The following is a 13,251-nucleotide window of genomic DNA, read 5'->3' on the forward strand; positions in this document are numbered from 1 at the left end:
CACACAATATGTATTCACTGATAAGTGGATATTAGCCCAAAACTTAGGATACCCAAGATATAAGATACAATTTGTTAAACGCATGAAACTCAAAAAGAATGAAGACCAAAGTGTGGACACTGTGCCCTTCTTAGAATTGGGAACAAAACACCCATGGAAGGAGTTACAGAAACAAAGTGTGAAGCTGCGACAAAAGGATGGACCATCTAGAGACTGCCATACCCAGGGATCCACCCCATAATCAGCTTCCAAATGCTGACACCATTGCATACACTAGCAAGATTTTGCTGAAAGGACCCAGATAGAGCTGTCTCTTGTGAGACTATGCCGGGGCCTAGCAAACACAGAAGTGGATGCTTACAGTCAGCTAGTGGATAGATCACAGGGCTCCCAATGGAGGAGCTAGAGAAAGTACCCAAGGAGCTAAAGGGATCTGCCACCCTATAGGTAGAACAACATTATGAACTAACCAGTACCCCGCAGCTTTGTCTCTTTTAACACAGTTGACCACATCTTGTGTTTTTCCAAAAATACGTTCTAATTAAAATGAGGCATGAGAATGTGCTAGATGGGGCTTGAGGGAAGATCAGTATTCTACAGTGCTGGGGTAAGCTGGAGGGTTCTGAAGAAAGCCACCAGACGCAGCTTATTATAACTGACAACTCATTAAAAAAAAAAATCAGTAGATCATATCGATCACATTAACAGGATCAGCCCTTCAAAGATGGGACCAAAAGGCGCTACAGAAAACTACTGGCTGACTGTTGGCATGTAAATCTTACCTCTGAGGAACACATAGGGACAAGCTATCTTTGCATCCCATCCTGAGATAGAAAAGTATCTAGAAGCAAGAAAGGCTGATGACACAGAAAACCAAGCAGAGCACACCCTAGCTGGCAAAATAAATGGCTAATAGGAGGTGTCTCCACACACACAAGTCTCAGGCAGGCAATGAGAAAGAGAACTTCAAGGGGCACACAGAACCCCATGGCGAGGGTTTCTCCCTTCTCCGTCCTTTATTGAAACCATCTACTTTTCTTGTATTTACTTCCCCCTGATGACTCTAAACACTAAAAGGAGGAGTCTGTCCAAACAGAAAAATTAACAAGCAAAAAGAAATGTTTTCCCATTGCCTTTGAAACCAGCATATAAATCCTTAAAACAGACTGAGGTATTTGATTTAAAAACAAACCCAAGAACCAGGCACGATAGCACATGCCTTTAATCCCAGCAGTCTAGTGACAAAGATGGGTAAGATCCAAGTTCAAAGCCAGCCTGGTCTATAGAGCAAGTTCCAGGACAGCCAGGTCTACAAGCAAACCAACCCAGGAGTGTACCACCCAAGCTCAGCACCACATGTCACATGTCACTTGTATGGGAATCCCCACCCCCACCTCCACCCCTACCCCCGACTGCTTCTGTCACTCTTGCTGGGAAGTTCCATTTGGGAAACATGCCTAGCTTGTGTGCTGTTCTCCATCAGAATGTCCCAGACACACGAAACTAAATAAAAAGAGTGAGGGGTGCTAAGCTCATGCAGAGCTAATCTATCTTTGCTGCTGTTGTCCTAGCCTCGTGTCTATGGTGACTACCCTGATAAGGAACATCAGCTGTGAAACCCTACAGGAACTTCGCACTAGGAGCTTCGAGAGTCGTTCCTCAGGAGGAAACAGGAAAGAGAAAATTCTGGGGCTGTACTGTGGAGAATCTCAACCCAGATGAAGGGTATGCCTAGGGCTTCGTAGGTGGCCTTTAGATCAGAACAGAGAGAGGGGCAGAGGGAGGGAGGGAAGAAGGGAGGGAGGGAGGCAAAAGAAAAGGGCTATGCACATCTATAACCCAGCACTGTGGGGTAGCACAAACCAGAAGGTGGGGGGCTTTCTGGCTGTCAGGCTGGCTCCAGGTCCTGGTTGGGGATAAGTTGACAAAAGATAGAGCCCGACATGCCCAAGGACTCCCTCCAGCCTCCACACCTGAGCAATGAGTTCACCAGCTCATGCATGCAGAGACTAGTAGGCCTGCCTGCCTCTTACAGATCAGGGTGACCTTCTCTGTCACACTCTTGTCGCCTCCTGGAGAGAGTGGGCAGCAGGTTCTGTCTATCAGCAAGCTGCGCTCTGCAGGACTAACACATTTAAGGTGCTGTCTTTTAAACAGCCAGCCTTCATGAATAGTGTGTATTTGTTAATAAATGGTGTGGTGCCATCCTCAGGAGAAGTTGCTCTGGTGGCAGTGAAGCCAAAACAGACAGACCTACAGACAGTCAAAGTCTGCAACGGGCAGACTTGTAGATACACCATTCTTACATCTAATCGCTAGTCCAGGAAAAAAAAAAAAAACCTGTATTACTCCAGTATCTCGAGCATTGCTCTGAATTAATGGAGAAAGCTCACTGCAGTAAACACTGTCTGCACAGGGGTGTCTAACGACTTCTTCCCCTTGCCAGGCAAGAGAGGAAGACAGACTGAGGGAATGCTCAGCAGGACAGGCCACTGATCCCTGGAGGGCAGCACATGGGAACAGAGCCAGTGCTGACTCAGAGACAGGTTTACTCTAGACAGTTTCTCGTCACCTTTGAGAGGGCCAAGGGAACCAGCCCGAAATCTTGGATAATGACAGTATGCCCTTCCTTTAAAGTCAGTCAGCTGGTCCCCTGGGGGAACCTACCTCAACTTCACAACTGCCTCAGAATGCCCACAGGAGAGCTGGCAAAAGGCGTCACGGGTTCCAGGTTCAAACAGAAAGAGGGCACGCTGCCTTCTCAAGCCAGGGTCACAAAACCACTTGGCTTGAGAAACCTGCCAGGCAGCAGGCCAGCGATGGCCTCTGTGTTTGTTGAAGTCTGCCTAGCAACCGCTGGCAATTTCTGAAAGCACGTTCGGTCATCCTGGAAAAATAAACACCTGCCAATGGAACGGCGAGGTTCAAAGTGTGTGCCCTTCCCTCCTGGAGAAGAAAGATTGCTGTTAGCCTCCCTTCTGTGGACAGAGGTGCAGTGGCTGCAGCCAAGAGCATGAGGGTGGGGGTGGCAGAGAGGAGAGTGAACTCTCGGTCCAAACACCAGAGTGACATTCTTCGGAATACAAACCCGAATGATACTTGGAGAATTCTCACTGTTAGGAAGTGACATTTATTTCACTTAATATAATCATCCCCAGATCCATCTGTTTCCGTACGGTGCATGCTTCCTCACACTTACATTTAAATACACATGCTTTTGACATGAACATAGAAGGGGCGTAATGAGAGGGAAGATGAAATCTAAAGTGAGAGGGAGGAAGCGAGAGAAAGGTAATGACCTCGATATGTCTCAAAGAAGCAGAAGGGAAGAACTAGACAAAGAGAAGCGGGAGATGGGACAGCAAAAAAGCAGCAGGGGCTGGAGGAGGGCCCACTATACTGACATACATTTGTCCATACATACACACATATATGAAGACATCACAACCAAACCCTTCTCTTTGTACATCCACTTTAAAAATCAATCTTAAAAATCGAGAGAGAAAAAAAGAGTTGGCATCTAAAAATAACTGTGTGGTCTGGAGAGATGGCTCAGCAGTTAAAAGTGGAGATGGATCTAACAGAAGCCCTCAAGTTTGGTCCCCAGCACCCAGGTCAGGTGGCTCACAATGGTCTGTAACTCTAGTTCAAATGGATCTGGCGCCTTCTTCTGGACTCTGCAGGCACCTGCATTCGTGTGCACACATCCACACATAGACACCCACACACAGACACATACACACACACACACACAAGTACAGATGATTAAAAAATGAAATCAATGTTCACAAATAATTTTTGCCTCTGGGTTAAAGCGTATGTAGGACCTTATTAATGATTTGAATGTACGCTAAATGTTACAGTGGTATAAGCTGGCAATCTACACAATTGCTCTTAACTTAAATTTCTAATATGGAAAAGACACAGAAGTATTCTCAGGTTTCTAAAGTCTTTACATGGAAGACAGCTTCATTTTCTTCTTAGAAGGCTGACCTTCTGAACAACAATAACAAGTTCAATTCAATTACAGTTTCAAAGACTAACAATGTTTAAAAGTCCAAGAAATTAAATACTGTTCTTATCTAGTTGTTTCAAGCATGCTCAGGTGGCTCTGGATGGACAACCTCCCCAGAGTCTTGAAAGGCACTGGCTGTGGAATGCCACAAACACAGCTTGCCTGGAACACACATGTCTTTAATGAAAACCAGAGGTTCCCAGGCCTGGGAGTAGATGGGTCCGTGCACTGCACTCTGACCAAGCTAATATGAGAAAGGGTAAACTGTGGGCTCCAAGAGCTAAACACACACACACACACACAAACTAACTCTCTTATGCAAGCTATCCTTCTCACAGAACTCTCTTACACAACTGTGGTAAATGTATAGGTTCTAGTGGCCCCATTGTCCTGTGGTCCTGGGTGGGTTGTGAGCAGTATTATGAGTTTTTATTTTTCCCTTTTAAATAAGCACAAAGCATCCGAGTACATAATGCCAAGAAACAAGTCTATTACATCCTACACTTAGAACAAGAATCATGGGCAGGGGAACTCAGCTGGTACAGTGCTTGCTCAGTATGCATGAAGCCCTGGGTTTGGGTGTAATAACACAAGACCTGTAATCCCTTGGAAGGCAGAAGCAAAAAACAAACAAACAAACAAACAAACAAAAAAAACATCCACAGTTCGAAGTCACCTTTGGGTTCATAGCAATTTTGAGACTAGTTTAAGTTATATAAAACCCTGTCTTAGAAATATAATTAAATGGAAAAACAAAAACCCAGTAAAAGGCAAGTCTAGGTTGATGGGTTGCCTGCTGTGGAGGGCTTCTACTACCTGCGCCCCAGCATCTCCTCAAGAAAGTTAACAGAAGCCTTTCCAAGCTTGAGCGGATGCCAAGTCTGTGGTCTTCCAAAGCCACTGGTCCTGTCTTCCACAGTCTGCACCCCAGAGTCTTGTAGGTTTCTGATTGAGCCCTGAATGACATTTGGGATGTTTGTGCAAACCTTCTGTCCCTCACCTCGAGGTATGTCTAGCTGTCCCTCTTTTTTGCACTATTTATTCAGTCTTTGTCTCTTTGTCAATTCCTAAACCATTTCCAGTCCCTTTCTGGAAAAGGGTTTAAGATGGTATCGTATAAAACTCCATTTCTGGGGCTAGAGAGATAGCTCAGCAGTTAGGAGCACTGACTGCTTTTCTAGAGGTCCTGAGTTCAATTTCCAGTAACCACATGGTGGCTCACAACCATCTGTAATGGATCTGATGCCCTCTTCTGGNGTGTCTGAAGACAACTACACTGTACTTATATAGATAAAATAAATAAACCTTTAAAAATATTTTTAAAAATTAAAAATTAAAAATAAATAAATAACTACATTTCTGCAATTCAGAGTTGACTTTATGAATGCCAGAATCATGCAGTCCAACTTTGCCTAGCCTTGCTCAGACGTGAATGTAATTGAAGATGCCTCTGAAGGTCTGGTAGTGATTGACAACTGTAGAGGGAGTTGCTTCAGAAAATATCTAGACTACTTGGCAAATGTGAGACACAAGAAGACAGTGAGGAGTACTGCAATCAGAGAGCTCCAAACTGAGTACACAATCAGTTGACATATAGCCAAACTCTCTAAGGTGCATACAGTTGCCATGCAGTCAAGAACACCATCCCTCCCTTCGATGTTCATGTCCCAACTTGTCTGTGAAATGTCACAAAAACATTCAGTGGCCCAACAAAGAACAGGGACCTCAATATCCCAGTTTACAGTGGAAAAATCAGCTTATCTTTAAGTCATGGTTTGCTTAAAGGGGTAAAAAGCACAAAATTTTATTCACTGGCATTAAAAAAGGGACAACTAGTTGACCCACATACTAGTAAATGACACTTGTAGGCATGAAGGTATATGAAAGATAAGGAAGAAAGGCCCACATTTCCAGAGCACACGAGGCTTGGGTGATCTCCATAATGGAGGTTTGCATGGTCAGACACAGGATGCGTGCAGTGGCTGCCCTGAACCAATAACTGCAAGTCAGAGTCTGAACACAACGTCTGCAGATGTCCTCAAATCACCAGGAACTTGTTAGAGGAAAAGTTCCACAACATTCCAGGAAGAAAGCCAGCCTCGAAATCATCTCTGTGACCTTCTCCTCTCCCTGACTAAGCATCATTGTTTTATGTCCTAGAACACAGCACACATGGACTGAATAAACATTGCAGGGAAGATGGGCTGGGATCTACACAGAGCAGAATTTAGCTCTTGACCCTAGAAGCCTCAGTGCCAGTTACCCAGGAAGCTCAGAGCCCAGATCACATCACACAGATATTCTTAGCCACTCTTCTAGGCAGGTTGCACCACTAGGTAATTAACAAATTTGAGTACCAGCTTAGGGTAACTGGGGTTTATTCACAGAGCAATGCCAGCATTTTGGAGCCCTGGCTACTTCTATGCTAGCACAAACTTGTGACACCTCTGCAACGTCACAACTTGCCTTTTCCACTACATAGTTTTGTACCTAGGCTCAATTTCAAGTCTGTCCCTGTGAACATGAGGGGTCTCTCTCTCCCGGCACCACCATCCCTTAGTGCATGCACCACCACTCTTGGTTTTTACAGGGATGTTAGAAACCCAGACTCAGGCTGGAGAGATGGACCTCTTCCAGAGGTCCTGAGTTCAATTCCCAGCAACAACATGGTGGCTCACAACCATCTGTAATGGGATCTGATGCCCTCTTCTGATGTGTCTGAAGACAGCCTGTGTACTCATATACATTTAATTAATTAATTAATTAATTAAATCTTGAAAGAAAGAGAGAGAGAGGGTGGGGGGATGAAGGGAGAGGGAGAGAGAGAGAGAGAGAGAGCAAGCAAGCCAGACTCTGGTCCCCAAACTTGTGTCTATCTATTTTACCCAATGAGCCATCTCCTCTAACTCAACATTTTTAATGAGTGAGTGTATTATTTCCTTCACTCATTCAGCAAGCACTGCTGAGTGCCTTCTTATCCCATGGCTATAATAAGCAAGTTATGATTCAACGGGTATGTAGGGGTGTGTGTGTGTGTGTGTATGTGTGTGTGTGTGTGTGTGTGTGTGTGTGTATTTGTGTGAAGATCCTCAGTAGTAAAGGAAGGTGATTCTTTGGATTCTAATTTGGCTTATAACACTTCAGCCTATTAAGAAGTTTAACTATACCCTTCTCTGGAAACTATGGATGGTTGATTATCCCATGGCAGTCTGTTTGTAGGCAAACATTTTTGGTACACACACACACTTTATCAGCTTCTTTTTTATACAACCGGTACCACTTAGTATCCAAAGAGTCCACATGGATGTTGTTGCTGATAGGAAGGATAACTGTGTCACACTGTAACTACACAGGCATCAACAGTAGACAGAAAAGTTGTCATAGTTAGGGTTTTACTGCTGTGAAGAGACACCATCACCAAAGCAACTCTTAAAGAACAACATTTAATTAGGGCTGGCTCACAAGTTCTGAGGTTCAGCTCATTATCATCAAGGCAGTAACATGGCAGCATCCAGGCAGGCATGATGCAGGAGGAACTGAGAGTTCTACATCTTCATCTGAAGGCTGCTAGGAGAAGACTAGGTTTCAGGCAGCTAGGAAAAGGGTCTTAAAGCCACAACCACAGTGACACACTTCTTCCAACAAGGCCACACCCACTTCAACAAGACCACACCTCTTAATAGTGCCATTCCCTGGACCAAGCATATTCAATCCACCACAACAGTGTAGGCTCGAGTCTTTCTTCAATTCAATCCTTTATGAGATCTGTAGGCTGCTTAGTTCACGAGACATTGCTGTCAACAGAGAAGGGAACAGAGAATCGTTCTGGCTTATTTTTAATGAAATATGGCCACTCCTGTCCAGATCTTACTTAGCCATGAACTGGGTGTGAGATATGGGGCTAAAAAGAAGCCCCCTGCTAGGTCTGACCCTGTTTCTCAGTATCATGTTCAACAAGATTAATTAGATTTAATTTTGGTGGCAGGCACCCATCATCAAAGATCTCATTACCCAACTTACTGAGAAGTCCAAGAAGAATCGGAACCTTGGAAAACACAGGAGGACTACATGCCTCTCACAACGCAAACACCCAGTGAGCTGAACCTTCAACCTGAAACTGAGAGGAAGTCTCTGTTCCCAACTTTTGTACACAAAAACAATTAGAATTTTTAAAATTTGTTTTTAGATAGGATCTTAAGTAACCCAGGCTGACTTCCAACTTGCCAAGTAGCTGAGGATGACCTTGAACTATTGATTCTCCTTGCCTTTGCCTCTGAGTGCTGGGATTACATGTGAGCACCAATCTGCCCAGCTTAAATGATGCTAGGGATTGGACATGGAACTTTAGACATGCTAAGCAAGCATTCTGCCCACTGAGCTGGATCTCTAGCTTTAAAATGTTGCTTTAGTAAGACAGGAGAAATATGCTCAGATCCACCATGCATCATGGTGACACCCCAGTTAATTTACCGCAGCTCAATGATTGCCAAGAGTACATCTTAAATGTTCTGCCACAATATAATCATAGGAAGGATCGACTAGCTTCACTTTACCATATCTCAGCATCTACAGATACCAATCAGAGCATCATGCTGAAAAGCATAAATCTGTGTATTTGTCAATTGAATGGGGAGGAGTACGGAGAGAAGGGAAGAGGAGGAGGATTCCAGGGCTACTACAGACCTGTGACTCCATGCCAATGCTGATGCATCATGGGAGAACAAACCCTATTGTTGGGCTAGCCACCCTTGGCTTTCTCCAACTTGTGTGCTTTCAGGACAGTAAGCTATATCTCCCTTGGTATGTGGAGTCACTGGGCACTCTCATCTTCCTGTGTCACAAACCCTAGCCCTTGTTGCTCCCTGGCTGACACATAGGCTCTTTGGACGAGGCAACTTTGTAGTCTGTGAACTCTGGGTGCCCCACATGCTGTGCCTACTCACAGTGAGACATGATCAGTATCTCAGAGACATCCAGACCAAAAGAGGGAAGAGAAGCAGAAAGACAGGAAGATGGATGGAGGGGATAACAAGAGTCAAATAAATTAAGCTTTCTCCTTGTGACTATGACTTCAGTGATATCAATTCAGAGTCCATCTGTGCAAAGAATAAACAACACCATGCTCCCCACCTTCCCTGCCCCTTTCTCCCCTCCCTCCCTCCCTCCTTAGAGGGCAGGACTAGAGATTGGATTTAGGGCTTCATGTATACAAGGCCAGCGCCCTATTAGTAAGCACAGTCTAACTTTAGCCATTGTTTTCCCAAATGGCCTTTCGAAAGCTCTCGTCATTATTTACCTTAAATAATTACATTTGTTATTTTCTGTACGATTAAAGAGATGACTAAGAAAATAAAATCCATCTTCATAGGCAATTCTGTGCAGACCCTCTGCTGCTCCTGGGCATCCATTCACTCCTGGTAAGATACAACTTCCATCGTCAGGGTCTCCCCTGAATGTTGTCTCTAACATTCCTATCTGGACTTCGAAGTCAATGTAGTAGATAGAATTCTGCTTTGCCATTGAAAAATAGCTCTCCAGTAGCTGTCATGCACCTGCAATTTTTTTAGGAGAGACAGTAGTCACCCCTAATTCTCTCCTGCTGATCCTCTTCGTTCTAGGACATCTTACAAAGATTCTTGTGCCTCTTTGTCTTCATGCATACCTCCCCAAAGTCTCCAGGTCACCCTTGCTCCACGGTTTAAGCAGCTCCCTGAGAGCACCACAGCACTGACTTACTTGGTGCCCCTAGTCCACCAGGCCTGAACTATCTGTGACATCACTGATATCCACACTGTCCACCAACAGCACACACACCTTTAGTCCTTCTCATGTCTAACAGAACAGTTCTTATTCAATACTAACAAAGAGCTTATATGGTGATATTGGTTATGGCCCTGTACCCAACCCAGTGGGTCACAGAAGTCCCTGAGCAGCCTGTGGGTGACTCCCATTGCCAGTCAAGGGCTCCAGACCAATAGGCTAAACATGGAATGCTCAAGGAGCCAGAGTGACAGATACTGCAGCTAATATGCAAACCATTTCCTGAGCTACAGAAATAAATAGCCATACCTGGACAAGTCACTTATACTGTCTGTTTAGCCCATTCTGCAAACATAATTATTCTTGCATTAAAAATGAATCTCAGGCTGGTGAGATGGTTCAGTGGTTAAGAGCACTGACTGCTCTTCCAGAGGTCCTGAGTTCAAATCCCAGCAACCACATGGTGGCTCACAACCGTCTGTAATGAGATCTGATGCCCTCTTCTGGAGTGTCTGAAGACAACTACAGTGTACTTACATATAATAAATAAATAAATCTATAAAAAAATGAATCTCAGTCTGTCCTGGTACCTTCAGTCCATCCTAATTAAGCCATGGCCTTTCTGTCCCGGAGGATTTCATCCTTCACAATATAGGATCAACAGAGTAAGGCCCTTAAGGTGACCAACTGCCTGTTACATGTGCATTTACCATGTCATTAGCAGGAGAAAGGGGAGGTGAGAGAGGAGGACAAAAGGAATATCTATAGGTAATAAAAAACTGTCTGCCCCGAAAACATAAGATATAGACATCTAAATAGAAACAAATTGGTTCTAGGGTATCACCCTATAGTAGAGCACATGCTGTCTTATACAAAGTCCTGGGTCCGATCCCCCGTATTGCAAAAGAAAAATAAATTTTAAAGAAAATCAAAGCAGCAAATGAGACAGAAGAATTAAGAAAAAAGGATCCTCCAAATACAAGACACAACCAACTCAACCCTACGGTGAGACAAGCTGCCATATGTATTCTAGAACTGCATGTGTGTTCAGAGGAGGGCCTTGTCCCATGATGCTGGCAGCTGTTCCACCATCTTTTGTCTGTAAGATGCAAACTTTATTGTCTTCTGTCAATCAAACCTCCACTTAGGTTTGTTACTATACCTTCCTGCTTAAAAACCTGGCATGAGAGCATTGTGTCAGCTCATTTTGCTCCCAGATCTATAAGAAATTACACTTTTTTTTTTTTGCAAGAAAGCTGACACCCAGGTCTTCCAGGGCCAGTCCTACACTCTGCAGCCACTGGTTGTTTTAATGCTGAAGGCCAGATCTTGTGGCTCCTACCTCAATGCAGCATCCCTGTCTCTGGACCATCCAAGCTATAAATAACCTACTTCGCAGACCCTGACTCGCACCACGGCCTCTGAAGGGACCCACGGCACCTTTGTGTATGTGTTGGGAGAGGGCCCAGAACTGATCAGGCTTTTAGTAGCAATCTTTAAGTGCTGCGTGTTCCAGTTAAACAAGAAGACAGAGGTGAGATCACCTTTCTCCTTGAAAAGGCGTGTGGATTTGGGGAAGATATGAATGACCTAGGAGAGGCTTTATGCAGAAAGGCCACACAGCATCCGTCTGTTCACAACTTGGGCAACTGGCTTCAGTTCCCAACGTCCTGTTTTCCCCATCTATCCAGTAACCTAGGAACTCTCTGAGGTCCCACACAACACCGACATCCCTTAGTCCTAACCAGATGCACAGAGCAATGTGCTAGGTCCCCAAACAGAGACTAGATGGATTGCAGGAGGGCCTCTCATTTGAAACCAGAGTTCTCTGAGCAGCTAGTCTGGCTGTCCAGATTGCTCCCAGAAGCTCCTATCTCTGCCTCCTCAGGTGACAGGGAGCCACTATGCCTGCCCAGACTTCGAGTGGTCCTCAGCATGTGAGAGCTCCAGTCCTCAGACTGCACAACATGTGCTTCACCCATGAAGCTATCTCTCCAAATCTGTAACATTAAATTTTATGGAATAAAGCTGAACAGAGAGTTTAAGTCATAAGTAAAGGACATACAAACAATAAATAAGATATATCATTATATATAATTAATAGTGCACGGGACTCCAGAATCACTTTTATCGGTACTGGTGATACACATGAGTGTAGACTCTGTCCCTGCCTGTTACCCACACTCCATCCCAGTGCCTCCCAACCCTGGTTTAAAGTCACCTGACCTCCTTTTAAAGAACCAATGCCCATCCATGCCTTTCTACCAGGACAACAGAGCAGGAACCTTCCCTCGGAGCCTCAGGAGGTTAAAATCTTATGAGCAGACTTGTAGACAAAGCTTTGAGGTTTCAAGTTCCCTCTGAGCTTTAACACCAGGACTGAAGAAGTGGGAGGGCTACAACATGAATTCCCGTCGGTGACTGAGCTGGAAGATCCTTCCCAAGAGCTCCTGGGCCTCAAAGGCTCTTGGCCTTGCCTCATCGTGCGCATTTATCATTACACTGGTGGTTTAATGCTAATTGTAACATATGCTAAAGTGATAGCCAACAGTTCCTTAATCCTACAAACAGAACCCAATTTCCCACGCCTTGCCAAATCTAAATTATTCGTATCCATTTCTCAGAAAGTTTTTGTTTCCTTTCCATAAAACGGGGCCAGAAATAAACTGCAGCAGCCAAAACTTTCGACTTTTTTCCGCCCTGAAAATACATTTTTAAGTGACATATCAAGGATCAGAACTTAAATTAAATACGGTAACATTTATTTTATAGACATCATTCCGAACTTGGCCATTTTATGATCCAAAATATAATAAAGGTATCGCAATAGCTGAGAACCCGTGTTGCAAAACCTCATTAAAAAAAATAATAATAATCTTTGCTGAGACTGCCATGGTTCTTCGGGAGAGCAGTATTTATGTGCTCCTAACCCCAAGCGAATAAAGGAGTCAGGGCAGAAGATCTTCCCAGCAGGCCTGTGTTCCTGGGCTCAAGATCCAACAGCCATAAGTATTAGAAAAGCAAACTGTATGGCCAAGTATCTGATCATCTTGAAGACTGATTTGATTTGGTTTGTGGTTTTGTTTTGTTTCTTTCTGGGTTTTTTTTTGTTTGTTTGTTTGGATTTTTTGTTGTTTGTTGTTTTGTTTTGTATTCTATGACAAGGTCTGACACTGTAGTCCAGGTTAGCCTAGTGTTCGCTATATAGCCTAGGCTAGCCTGGAACTTACAGCAATTCCCCTGCCTTAGCCAACCAAGTGTGGGGGTTACAGGACTAAGCCACAACAGCATTTGCAACCGTTTTCAATTTTTGACTCTTTCTGAGGAAACAGCTCATGGAACAAATGATCTGCTGAGTTCTGGATTCAAATCCTTCCTCTCATCCTTATGACTTTCCAGTGAAAAACCAGAGGCCATTATAAGCACACATGAAATCATTTTATAAAGTTTAACCTGTTTTATATATATATATATTT

At 44.2% G+C, this 13,251-nt stretch overlaps 1 protein-coding gene across 5 annotated transcripts in view; it reads right to left on the minus strand.

The window, feature by feature from the left end:
- Bicc1 (BicC family RNA binding protein 1) overlaps nucleotides 1-13,251 on the minus strand; it is a 219,437-nt gene that overhangs the window by 121,174 nt on the left and 85,012 nt on the right. Inside the window, exon 1 of one of the 5 annotated variants that reach the window (XM_029482956.1) lies at nucleotides 2,668-2,989. The exons of the other annotated variants lie outside the window; for them this stretch is intronic. The gene's annotated coding sequence lies outside the window, so the exon portion shown is untranslated. Of the gene's footprint in view, nucleotides 1-2,667; nucleotides 2,990-13,251 lie in introns of those variants that run through there. 5 annotated transcript variants of the gene reach the window in all.

Source organism: Mus caroli, chromosome 10 (genome assembly GCF_900094665.2).
Source record: "Mus caroli chromosome 10, CAROLI_EIJ_v1.1, whole genome shotgun sequence".
NCBI classification, from domain to species: domain Eukaryota; kingdom Metazoa; phylum Chordata; class Mammalia; order Rodentia; family Muridae; genus Mus; species Mus caroli.